This window comes from Hipposideros armiger, unplaced genomic scaffold (genome assembly GCF_001890085.2).
Source record: "Hipposideros armiger isolate ML-2016 unplaced genomic scaffold, ASM189008v1 scaffold_436, whole genome shotgun sequence".
NCBI lineage: Eukaryota > Metazoa > Chordata > Mammalia > Chiroptera > Hipposideridae > Hipposideros > Hipposideros armiger.
The window spans coordinates 795,645-806,358 of NW_017731786.1; the positions used below are offsets into that span (position 1 = coordinate 795,645).

General features: G+C 50.3%; 1 pseudogene; it reads right to left on the reverse strand.

Annotated features, from left to right (window-relative positions):
* Positions 1-2,638: 2,638 nt before the first annotated feature.
* Positions 2,639-3,703, reverse strand: LOC109394764 (ras suppressor protein 1 pseudogene; annotated as a pseudogene).
* Between the last annotated feature and the right edge of the window lie 7,011 nt (positions 3,704-10,714).

The following is a 10,714-nucleotide window of genomic DNA, read 5'->3' on the forward strand; positions in this document are numbered from 1 at the left end:
GTTTTCGGGGCGGCCTTCCTCATTGTGATTCAGGGATCCAGGCTTCTGTCATCGAGCAACTCTGGCCTCCCCCAGGACACAGGAAGGCTCCACTGGACCCTCCCGGCCACTGGGAGATCGGAGACGAGTGTAGTGGGTTGAACCGTGCACTCCAACAAAGATGTTCAAGTCCTCACCCCTTTGACCTGCGGATGTGACCTTAATTGGAAATACGGTCCTTGTAGATATGATAAACATGTAAGCTTAGCCGAGGTCATCCTGGAGTACAGTGGGTCCTGATCACATGACTGGCATCCTTGTGAGGAGAGGAGATGTGAAGACGGGTAGCCCAGGGAAGAAGTCACGTGACGATGGCGGAGATGGCAGTGGTGTGTCTGTGAGCCCAGGAACCCCAGGGCTGCCGACAACCTCCAGACACTAGGAGACGGTCACGGAACAGATGTGCCCTCAGAGCCTCCGGAAGGAACCAACCCTGCCGACGACACCTTGATTTCAGCCTTCTTGCCGCCAGAGCTGAGAGAATCCATTTCCGTTGTTTGAAGCGGCCTAGTTTGTGGGAAGTTTCGCAGCAGCCCTAGGAAACCAGGAGGAGGCGAGGAAGGGGAAGGCTTTCTCACTGTGGACTCCACCAGCACTCTTAGGGGGCTGCTCCGTTGTCTTCCTGTCACCTCCCCAGTGAGAAACCTGGCGTCTTCCTGAGTTTGGTTCTTTTTAGCATGTAATGTGTCTTCTTCTGGATGCTTTTAAGATGTTCTTTTTATCGCTCGTTTTAAGCCAGTTGATAATGATGTGCCTTGGAATAGTTTTGTTTTTGTTTTGTTTTATTTCTCATATTTATTCTGCTTGGGGTTCATTGAAGTTCTTGGATATGTGGGTTTACCATTTTCATCAAACTTTGGCTGCTGAAGGTTGTCCCACAGTTTCCTGATGCTCTGTTTATTTTTAAATTTTTTTTCTCTGTTTATTTTTGAATAGTTTCCATTGCTATGTCCTGAATTTCACTAATACTTTTTTCTGAGAGTCCATCGAATATGCCCTTAATCCCATCCAGTGTACTTTTCATCTCTGGACGTTTGATGTGGTATTTTTAAAATACTTCCCCTAATATGGTCAGTCTTCCCTGCATCTTCCTGAACATATGGAATGCAGCCCTTAAAACTATTTTAATGTCTACCTATTCTGTGATGTGTGTGATCTCTGGGTCAGTTTCTATGGGTTGAATTTCTCCTTTTGAGTTGTTATTTTCCTGCTGCTTTGCATGCCCAGTAATTTTTGATTGGGTGCTACACATTGTTGGTGCCATTACCTTGTGAGGGTGCTGGGTATTTTTGCATTCTCATAAATATCTCTGAGTTGTGTTCTAGGTTGTGATTCCATTATTTGGAAACACTGATATTTTCAGGTGTTTCTTTTAAGCTCTGTTGGGTGGGACCAGAGCGGCATTTAGTGTGAGGCTGATTTCCCTCACTATGGAGGCAACAGATTTCTTAGTATTCTGCCCTTAAAACTATGAGGTTTTCCACTTTGACATTTGGGAGTGGGCACGACTCCTGGTCCTCAGTGGTCTCCAGGCTCTGTTCCTGTCAGTTCTCTCAGATAGTTCTTTCCTTGGGCTCAGACAAATTTTTTTGTTGCACATACACGCCATGTTCAGTTCAGCTGAATACTTGATGGAGAGTTTCTGCAGCTATGTATAGGTTTCTCTCTTTTCCTCTATTTCTCCTGCAGTCTCTAGCCATTTTAGCTTTTGTAGACACCTAGCTCTGCCTCCTCGGCTGCAGAGAAGGCTGGACCCTGCTTACGTTTCCCTCCCTGTCCTTTGTCCTGAAAATTTCTTCTCCCCAGGCAGTAAGCGGGGGCAGTCGTGGGGCTCCCCTTTTTGTTCACCATTGCTTAGGAACTAGTGCCCTTAGTTGTCCATGTCTGCTGTCTTGAATGATGTTGGTTCATGTCTTTGTCCAGTTTTCAGTCGTTTCAGGTGAGAGGTTTATCTGGTCCTGTTTCTCCGTTTTGACGGGAACACTATGGTGGCTTCAGCAGGCTCAGAAACCTTTTGACGCTCTCCCTTCCCGTCAGGCAGTGCGGTGCATGTCTGCGTCCCCCGCACCCAGGCAGGCTTTGTGACCGTTTGTTTGGCTGATAGAATACAGCAGAAGTGGCACTGTGCTAGTTGCTGAGCCCAGACGTTAAGAGGCTGGCTGCCTCCTTTTCCCGTCTCTTAGAACACTTGCTCTTGGAATCTTGTCACCATGGTGCACGGAAGCCTGTCACCCTATAGAGAAGCTTATGTGGAGAGAAACAGAACCACCAACTTTCCAGCCATGTGAGTGAGCAGTCCTGGAAGTGGCTCCTCTAGTTCCAGTCAAGCTGTCCCAGCAGATGCCACGTGGAAAAGAGACAAGCTGTCCCTCAAGTCCTGCCTAAAGTGCAGGTTCACAAGCAAAGTGAATGATGGTTATTGTTTTATTTTATTTTTTGCATTCACAGTGTTTATTGAAAAAAACCCACATATAAGTAGACTCTCTCAGCTCATACCCATGTTGTTCAGGATCAGTTGTAATTGTTTGTGGGACAGAGCAAGAGAAAACACAGGTAATAGTGAGAAAAGCAAACAGGAGCGCAGCCCACGCCAACCCCCTTATTTGTTCTTGGCTGTCAGGAGTTTCCAGCTGATCTTTTCCGATTTGTCATTATTTTTCTTTGGTGGCTCTGGATTTGCCTGCATGTGTCTGCCGGAGAGATACATGTATGTCTCAGAACGACTCTATTCAGAAACATGGGACGCTCCAAGCTAGAACTGGTCAGCGATCGGGGTGACCCAGGGATTGTGCTCTGTTTCGAAAACTTGCTTCTGACCAGTCAGATCCAAGGCTCCCCTAGAATGTGGAGCTCCCTGAGCTGAGTGAGCCCCCCGATTTCCTTAGGCAGCGAGATCAGGTTGTTACCCAACCGAGGCAGCCTTGCGAGCTCCCCAGTACCTGGCAGCAGGATTTCAGAGTCGCTGTCACTTAGGGTGCGCGCAGGGTGGTGAGGCAGAAGCAGTTTTCCAGGAAGAGACTTTTCATTTGAGTTGTTGTGAGTCAGATCAAGGGCCTCAAGAGCTGGGAGGAGCCAACTCTTCCAGGCACAGTGTTCAGCCTGCTCATGCCGAGGGTCAGGTGCTCGAGGTTCTGAAGGCTGCTGGGCTGTGTGGGCAGCTCCTCAACCTGCTTAGCCCAAAAGTTGAGGGCTTCCAGATCCTCCAGTCCTGCTACGCTTGGTAGCATGGCCGTTGGCTTGTTGTGGCTGAGGACCAGCTGTGCCATGTGGGGTGAGGAGAACAGGCCGTTGACGGCCAGCGTGTTGGGGATCCTGTGGTTACCAATGCCCACTTCCGGCTGGTTCTCCCCGCTCAACTCCACTGACATCTTCAGAGGCTCGGACGTGATCACGGAGGGCAGCACCTAACGGGTTGGGCGTGAAGACGTCAGGGTCTCGTGGGATGCGCCGATTGCGATTGTTTTAGATTGCTAAGTTCCGGGGTAGATTTTTGCTCAGCAGTAGATGTGCCCGGAACAGCAACTCTTGAAAAGGGAGAGCGCACCATTTGCCTGCTAATGGAAAGGGGGCTGGGAAATGTAGTTTCCCGTGTGCTCTGAAAGCGGGGACCTTGGCCTCGCTGAGTTCAGAATGTTACCGTCTCACGTCGATGAAGTAGGTTCATGTCCTTATTGGACCCTCTGGGAAACGAAGGCTCAGGGAGGTTAAACGATGTGTCCGAGGTCTCAGCAAACAAGCGGAAGCATTAAGATGTCGACTCTGGCGTTTTGACCCCTAAACCTGAAATCTTTCCTCCATTCCCTTCCATGTAGCCCTTGTCTGAACACGCAGAGCCCGGTTCCTAGCCCTCCTTGAAAATGCATAATCGCTCTGCTTGGTCTGCATCCCGCTCCTTTCCCAGCGGGGCTTTGGCCCGTCAGTGGAGCCGCTGTACACGGTCGGGGCGGACAGAAGGAGCCGGGAAGTCAGTGAACTGGGCCCCAATAGGGCTACGTGTGAGACAGAGTCCTGTGGGGAAACAAGTCCCAAGATCCGGACAGAAGAGCCTGAATGTGTCACCAGCACGTTAGGGAATCCAGGGTGCAGGGGATGAAGAATGCGTCTGGGGTGGTCCTGGGAAAGTCCCCAGAAGCAGCACTGTGACTCCAGCTGTGTCTGAAAGCTCAGGGCTGACTCTCCTGTGCTGCCGGGGGCACACTGCGCGGGTGGGGGTTGAAAAGCAGGCCCTGCACTGCCGCTCCTTGTCTTTGACTCCGTGATGGTTAGTTTTGGGTGTCAGCTGGTCTAGGCTGTGGTACCTAGTTATTAAATCAAGCCATCACCTAGGTGTTACTGGGAAGGTCTTTTGGAGAGGTGATCAGCATCTAGCTCAGTTGACTTCATGCAAAGGAGATTGTCCATGATAATGTGCTCAGGCCTCATCCGATCAGCGGACAGACCTTAAGAACAAAACTGAGGAATGAGAGATTTGGCCTCAGGATGACCTTAGCTCCTGCCTGGGAGTTCTAGCCTCCCAGTGTGCCCTGTGGATTTCGGGGTCACCAGTACCTGCAGTTGTGTAAGCCCGTTCCTGGAAATGAATTTCATCCCCTCCCCCCTCAGGGTTTCTTCCTCTGAAGACTCCTGACAGATACAGACTCTCTGACGGGTACATGGAACCCTGACGCGTTACCATTTAATAATACACTTGAGTTCTTTGCTAAAACATCTGGGAATATAGCTGTTAGCATTAGGATTCAGCTGCAGATGTTCTGAGAGGACAAAGTGCCACCACTAGGTCGACCTGATCTTGGCATCAGCTGCACCCTTGAGAGGGCAGTGCAGGCTCTCCACGCCCCGGTGCATGCTCGTCTTGGAGAGCTGAGTTACTGCCCTAAAGCCCAGGAGCTCCTCAGGTGGCAGAGTGCCCTCTCGTGTCAAACATTTATCCTTAAACGGGGGTTCAGGTGCTGTGGGGACCAGAGCTGCTTTAAGGATTTTCTGTGATAGGCCATTATCTGCGTTGCATAACAGAGCCAGGCGCTGCTCACAAGCAGCTATCTAAACGCCACGCACACACCAGCGGCCTCTGATTAAACCGCAATGTCTGTGTTAAAAGGCGAGAACGAGGTAAAAGAGAGGGAGAGAGATCTACCGCCAGTGTCATTAACGGGCGGCTCAATGAAGACATCTGCTCCCTGCCCAGTGCCAGGCAGAGCTGCCGTGAGACACATGTCTGTGTGAAGGGGATGGAGAATGAGATGCAGAAATATTATTATGCCATTCTATAAATCAGTGGTACAGCCTCGCTTTGAATACAGCAGCCGAGGCCGGCTGTCTTATCTCAATGAGGATGTAAATGAAAGGGTGAAAGGCCAGCCAAGGGCAGCCGAGCTGATTAGAGGCCTCAGGAATGAGATGGGGGCAGAGGCAAGGGGCTGGAGCTCGCTGGCAGAGAGAATGGGGGTGATTAGAGCTTTATATTACAGAGACGCGGGGAGCAGGGAGAGACCAGGTGGAGGTAAATGAAGTAATGAAGGGCTCCCCGAAGGCCAAGTGGGTGTTCCTATTTATTCTGCCTCATGAAATTAAACGGCACATATTTGAAATGGATGAAAGGACATCTCTCTCAAAGCCTCAGGTACCTGGTTTGCAGTCGAGCGGCCAGGAGGCCGCCTGGCGCATTGCGATGAGTGCGAGGGAGTTGAGGCTGCGAGGGAGGAAGTACTGTCTCTGATGAGGCCGGTGCGTTCGGCCCCATTGCTCCTGTCTGAGCCTCGGGTTCTGCGTATGCAGCACGGAGGTGTGAGCACACTTTCTCAGGCCCCTCTGACTTGGAGGATTCCAGCTTCTCTCCTCCACCTGGTGTGAGCTCAGGAAAGCCCAGGGAAGACACCGTGTGTCACTTCCCTCTTTCAGTCCCCCTCCTGGGAAAGGATAGGAGCAGGCAGGCTGGGGAATGGGGTGACCAGAGATGGCAGAGGCTGGGGCGGGGAGGGGTCTTCATAGCATTTGATTGCAGATGCCTGAAAATGCCAGTGGGATGGAACCTGTTCCAAGGTCGACATGAAAGGCTGTCCGAGATAAAGGAAAGCCTCTTTTCAGAGCCCAGAGTAACCCCAGCTCATGCTTACCGGCCTTTTGGTTTAAGAAAGTAAATTGCCAAATGACTTACCTTCCCCGGGTCTCAGTTTCATCCTGTTTAAAATGGGGATCACCTAGCACAATCACCTCCCTTTAAGATAACACATTTGAGGCACTTAGACACGAAGGCAGTGCTTAGTGAATGAGAGCGATTACTAAAGTTGTTACGAAACGGATCGGCACCCGCCCATCAGTCATCTGACACATCACACTGGTAATGAATGGTGGATTGGAGATTCAAACACCCGTCCATCATCACTGGAAGTGTGTGCTTTCCCATTGGATCACGTTGCTTAGAGTTGAGGGCAGAAGCTGCAGGGTTTGATCAGTACTACGTGTTTGAGGCAGGTAAGAAGCACCATGAGCGGTCAGAGGGGGGGAAGCTAACTAGACGAGGCTCGGGTGGTCCTGGAGGGCTTCCTGGAGGAGGGGTCACTTACTTGAATTGGGTCACAATGAAATAGAAGACTCAAGTGGAGGCCAAGGGGTGTTCACAGCAGGAGAAACTGGGAGCAATTCAGAGAGGCCAGCTTGAGCCTCGGAAACACACCTGCCTTGTTGGAGTCAAGAGTTAGTTCCAATAGATCAGTGACAATGGGAGATACAAGATGGCAGATTACAAAGGGCTTTGGAGGGCGGGGTCAGGTTGAACTTTTTCCTTAGGAAAATGAGGAGCCATCAAAGGATTATGAGTTTGGGGCATAATCTTCTCAAAACCCACAAAAGCGTGTGTGTTGAGCATGGAGGAAAGACACCGGATCCTGGGCTGTTGGAGAACCAGGGACAGACACTATCCAGATAGGAAGCTCTGAGTGGCAGGAAAAGGATAGTGGCGATGGGGACCAAGGCAGGCATGGGGGAGTGTGGCATGAAAGAATGATCAAGTAGTAGCTAGTAGCAATCATAAATGCCTCCTGAGGCCTTGCTGTGTGCTGGGCTGTCTTCCAGGCGCTCAGTGAGTCTTCACATCAGCACCAAGAGATCAGTCCTATGATGCCCCGTGTGCTTTGGAGCAACAGACTTACTCCAGCACAAACAAGCGATTAGGCCAGTTACCACCCCAAATCTCCGTTTACTCATCTTTTAAATGCGTAATATTATCCATTTTACTATGTTGTTTTGAAAACTGAAGACAGTGTATGGAAAGCACCCAATAGCCAGAGCCTGTCTTGTAGAAAAAGCATGTACACAGTGGATGCGATTGTTGCCATGTTTATTTTTGGAGGACAGCTCAAAAGAATGGTAGGCCTGGTTGTGAATAGATGGCCTGAAACTTCAAGGCCAGAGACGATTCTAGAGTTCCGTTGTCAGAGCCTGAGAAAATGCTGCTCCCACTGACAGACGTAAGGAGATTGGTTTGGAGGGAAATGTGATAGGCGTGGTTTGATTTTGAGATGACGGCCGGGCACACAAGCAGAAAAGACTTGACAGGCCATTGGAAGCATAAAGCCAGATCTTGGGCAAAACACCAGTATCCTAGAAGAAAACTGAGCAATGTATCAAGTGTCTAAATATCTTGCCCACATAATGACAAACATCCAGATTTTTGGAACCCTGGATTTAAATTTCGACTTCGTGTCTCAGTACTTGGTTGTGTTGACTTGGAGACAAAGACCCGCTCTTGTTCTCTGGATTGTGAACCCACTTTTTTAGCCAATATCCACATGCCAAATCACCATTTATTTTTTGCCCTTTGACCGGAAACCACAAAAGGTGAACAAGAAGTTCACTTCCGTTTTCGCTCTTGGCTCTCGGTTTCTTTATTATTCATATCTCAGCAAATCTTGTTTCATTGCATTTTCGAAATTGCAATATAATTTTGGTGATTAACTTTAAATTGGGGATAATACACTGACAGGCATTAATGTAATGTCAAAACACTTTCTTACAATTATTTCTTAACCTCCGTCAAATCACCGTTTCCCTGTGGGCCTTTGTTAATGTAATATGGACACAACACACCAGGACGCAAAGCTGCGGAAAGGAAAAGGGATTCCCAGGACCACCTATCCGGGAGGATCAAGGCTAGGAAAAGACAGTGAAGCAGGCCTGGGCGTTCTCACGTTTCCCTGTGCAGGAGCAGATGTGAGGAGACGAGTTCTGGATGCGTCTCTTGGGATGTTTGGGTTAGAGCATGGCGGGTAGGAGTTCTGTTCCCGTTGTCACATCTGTTGCCATTACCCAAATGGAGCATGCATTCTGGTGAGAAACGAAAGCAGCTTGGCAGGCCAAAAATAGTAGCTCAGCGCCCCCGCCACGGAGAGACTTACGAACCAGACACGCCTGTTAGAAGCAGAGGCGGAGATAATAAGATAGAAAGCAAGGGGGTCTGAAGAGTTTTCAAAACATGCCCACTTAAATGATCTGCTTTGGGAATCGCAGCCACTTGCGGAAAGCCGGCGAGGTTGATGTGGATTGTTCCCATTTTATGGAAACTGAGACGGGTCAAGCGACTTTCCTCCAATAGGACAGTGAGTAGGGGACCGCGGAGTGTATTGGGTTAGCTTTGCAGGCAGGAGGCAGGAAGGGGTTCAGACACAGCCTCTTGCACCATCTATCAGCTCTGCAGGCCAGGGCTTCAGTTTCCGCGTTTGTCACTTGAATATGATAGTAGCTTGTTCGTCATAGAGTGGAATTCACACAGGAAGCTCTCGCTGACTGGTACCAGTATTATTATTAGGGGGAGAATTGTAGGATGTGATAAACCCATAGCCAGAACTTGGGCACGCCGGCGCCTGCGTTTCTCACTGTATCAGCACAGTTGGGGGAGGGGGTTGGTCAGACAAAGCAAAGGGGGAAACCAGTGGAGTCAGATTCGGTTCGTTCAACCCTCTGAACCCTACCCTTACTCCTTGGCAGTTACTGTCACCAGGCTGTCCGTCAGTGGCCTGTATGGTCTTCAGTGGTTCTATGCACAAACCTCATCCCCTTGCTAATAAGCCCCACTGAGCTTAAGACCTTTAGTCCCTGTGGCTTGCTGTCATCCAAGGGGAAATGACTTCAATTAAAATGTTAATGCTAAAAACCTCTAGTTTTCAGGGAAGAGAGCCTGACGTAATATAGAAGAGGACATGTTTTAAATACGGACAGTAAAATGCGGGTTGCATTTCCCAGGGCCTATGGCCGCTGGCATTTGTCTGGATTCAGCCAGCAAGAGGCCGTGGGGGATGGTGGGGGCCGGAGGACGAGGCCACGGTGTGTCTCCTCCTCGCTCTGCCTCTGGCGGCCTTCCTGGCAGTGGCACCAGCTCCCAGTGAAGTCCTACTGAGTTCCAGCTTGTACCTCCTGGTGACTTCAGCGCTGGGCTCCGTGACACCACCTTGTCCCCTGAGCCCCGTGGTGCTCATGGTTTCCTGCTCTCCAGCCTGTGTACTGCCTCCCGGTCCCCAGCTGGCTTCTGAGCTCTTCCGTCCTCCGCTGCATGATCACTTCTGCTTTCTGTCTTCCTGGTCAGATCCTAAGGCCCAGCTTCTGCCCGCTTTCCACACGTGATCGTAAACGTTTGTAGAGCGGCTTGGAGCTCGTGGCTTTGACGAAAACCAAAATAGCCGCTTATTTAGGAGTTCAGACACAACTACAGAGGAGTCTGCAGGAATTCAGGAAGGTAATTTTGGAATAGTAGTAAAATTAAGTGACTAAAGTGTTGGCTGGGGGTTAGGAAAAGCAGTAAGGAGAGTGGGGACAGAGCCCGAGGCCAGGAACTGGGAATAATGACATTAGTGACACCCTTCATGCGCTCTGTGGCAGAGCTTACTTGTCACACTTCCTGCCACTGTCCACGTTTGTCCGAGGGCCCAGCGTAGGAATCAAACAGCACTTGGAATGACCCAGTGAAGCCAAGTGTGGGCATCTCATTTTTATAAAAATGTGTGTTTGGGATAGTTGACCGCTTATAAAAAGTCAGAACAAAGCAGAGGTCAGGGACAGTTAGAGTCATGTTGGGGGAAATTTCATGGCATTTTCTTGGTGACCTTTGGTGGCTCTCTGGCTGCCATCACCTTCGATTCCAGATGCCCCTGGTTTGCAGGTTCCAGGGCGATAGACACGTCGGTGTGGGGGCATCTGTTTGGATGCGCCAGACCCTCTGGAGCTCAGTTTCTCCCACCCAGAGATCGGACCCGGGTCAGGAAGGTCCCCGATGGTGAAGGGCTGGCATTTGGCCCATGTTCTCATTGGTCAGGGGCGTAGATCGGGATGAAATGACATTGGCGGAATGGTGGAGAAGCAAGCATCACGCTCACACCACCCACAGAGGAAAGTTTCCACCCGACGGCCTGGAAACTCGGGAGATGCAGGGAGCATCCTGACCCAATGAGCTGGAACTGCTGCACAGCGTTTTCGGCTGATGAAAGCCAGTCAGCCGCCGGGGCGCGATGGCCCAGGATAGCCCATAAAGCGGGAGGTAGATGTGTATACAAGAGGAAAGTGCAGCTGTTTTGAAGCTACAGAATTAAACGCTGCAGCAACAGCTCATTGAGTAGCAGCGTAGGTGTGTTACAGCCGAATATTCTGCACTGACAGCCGGGCTAGCGGAGCCGTGGGGTGAGGTCGG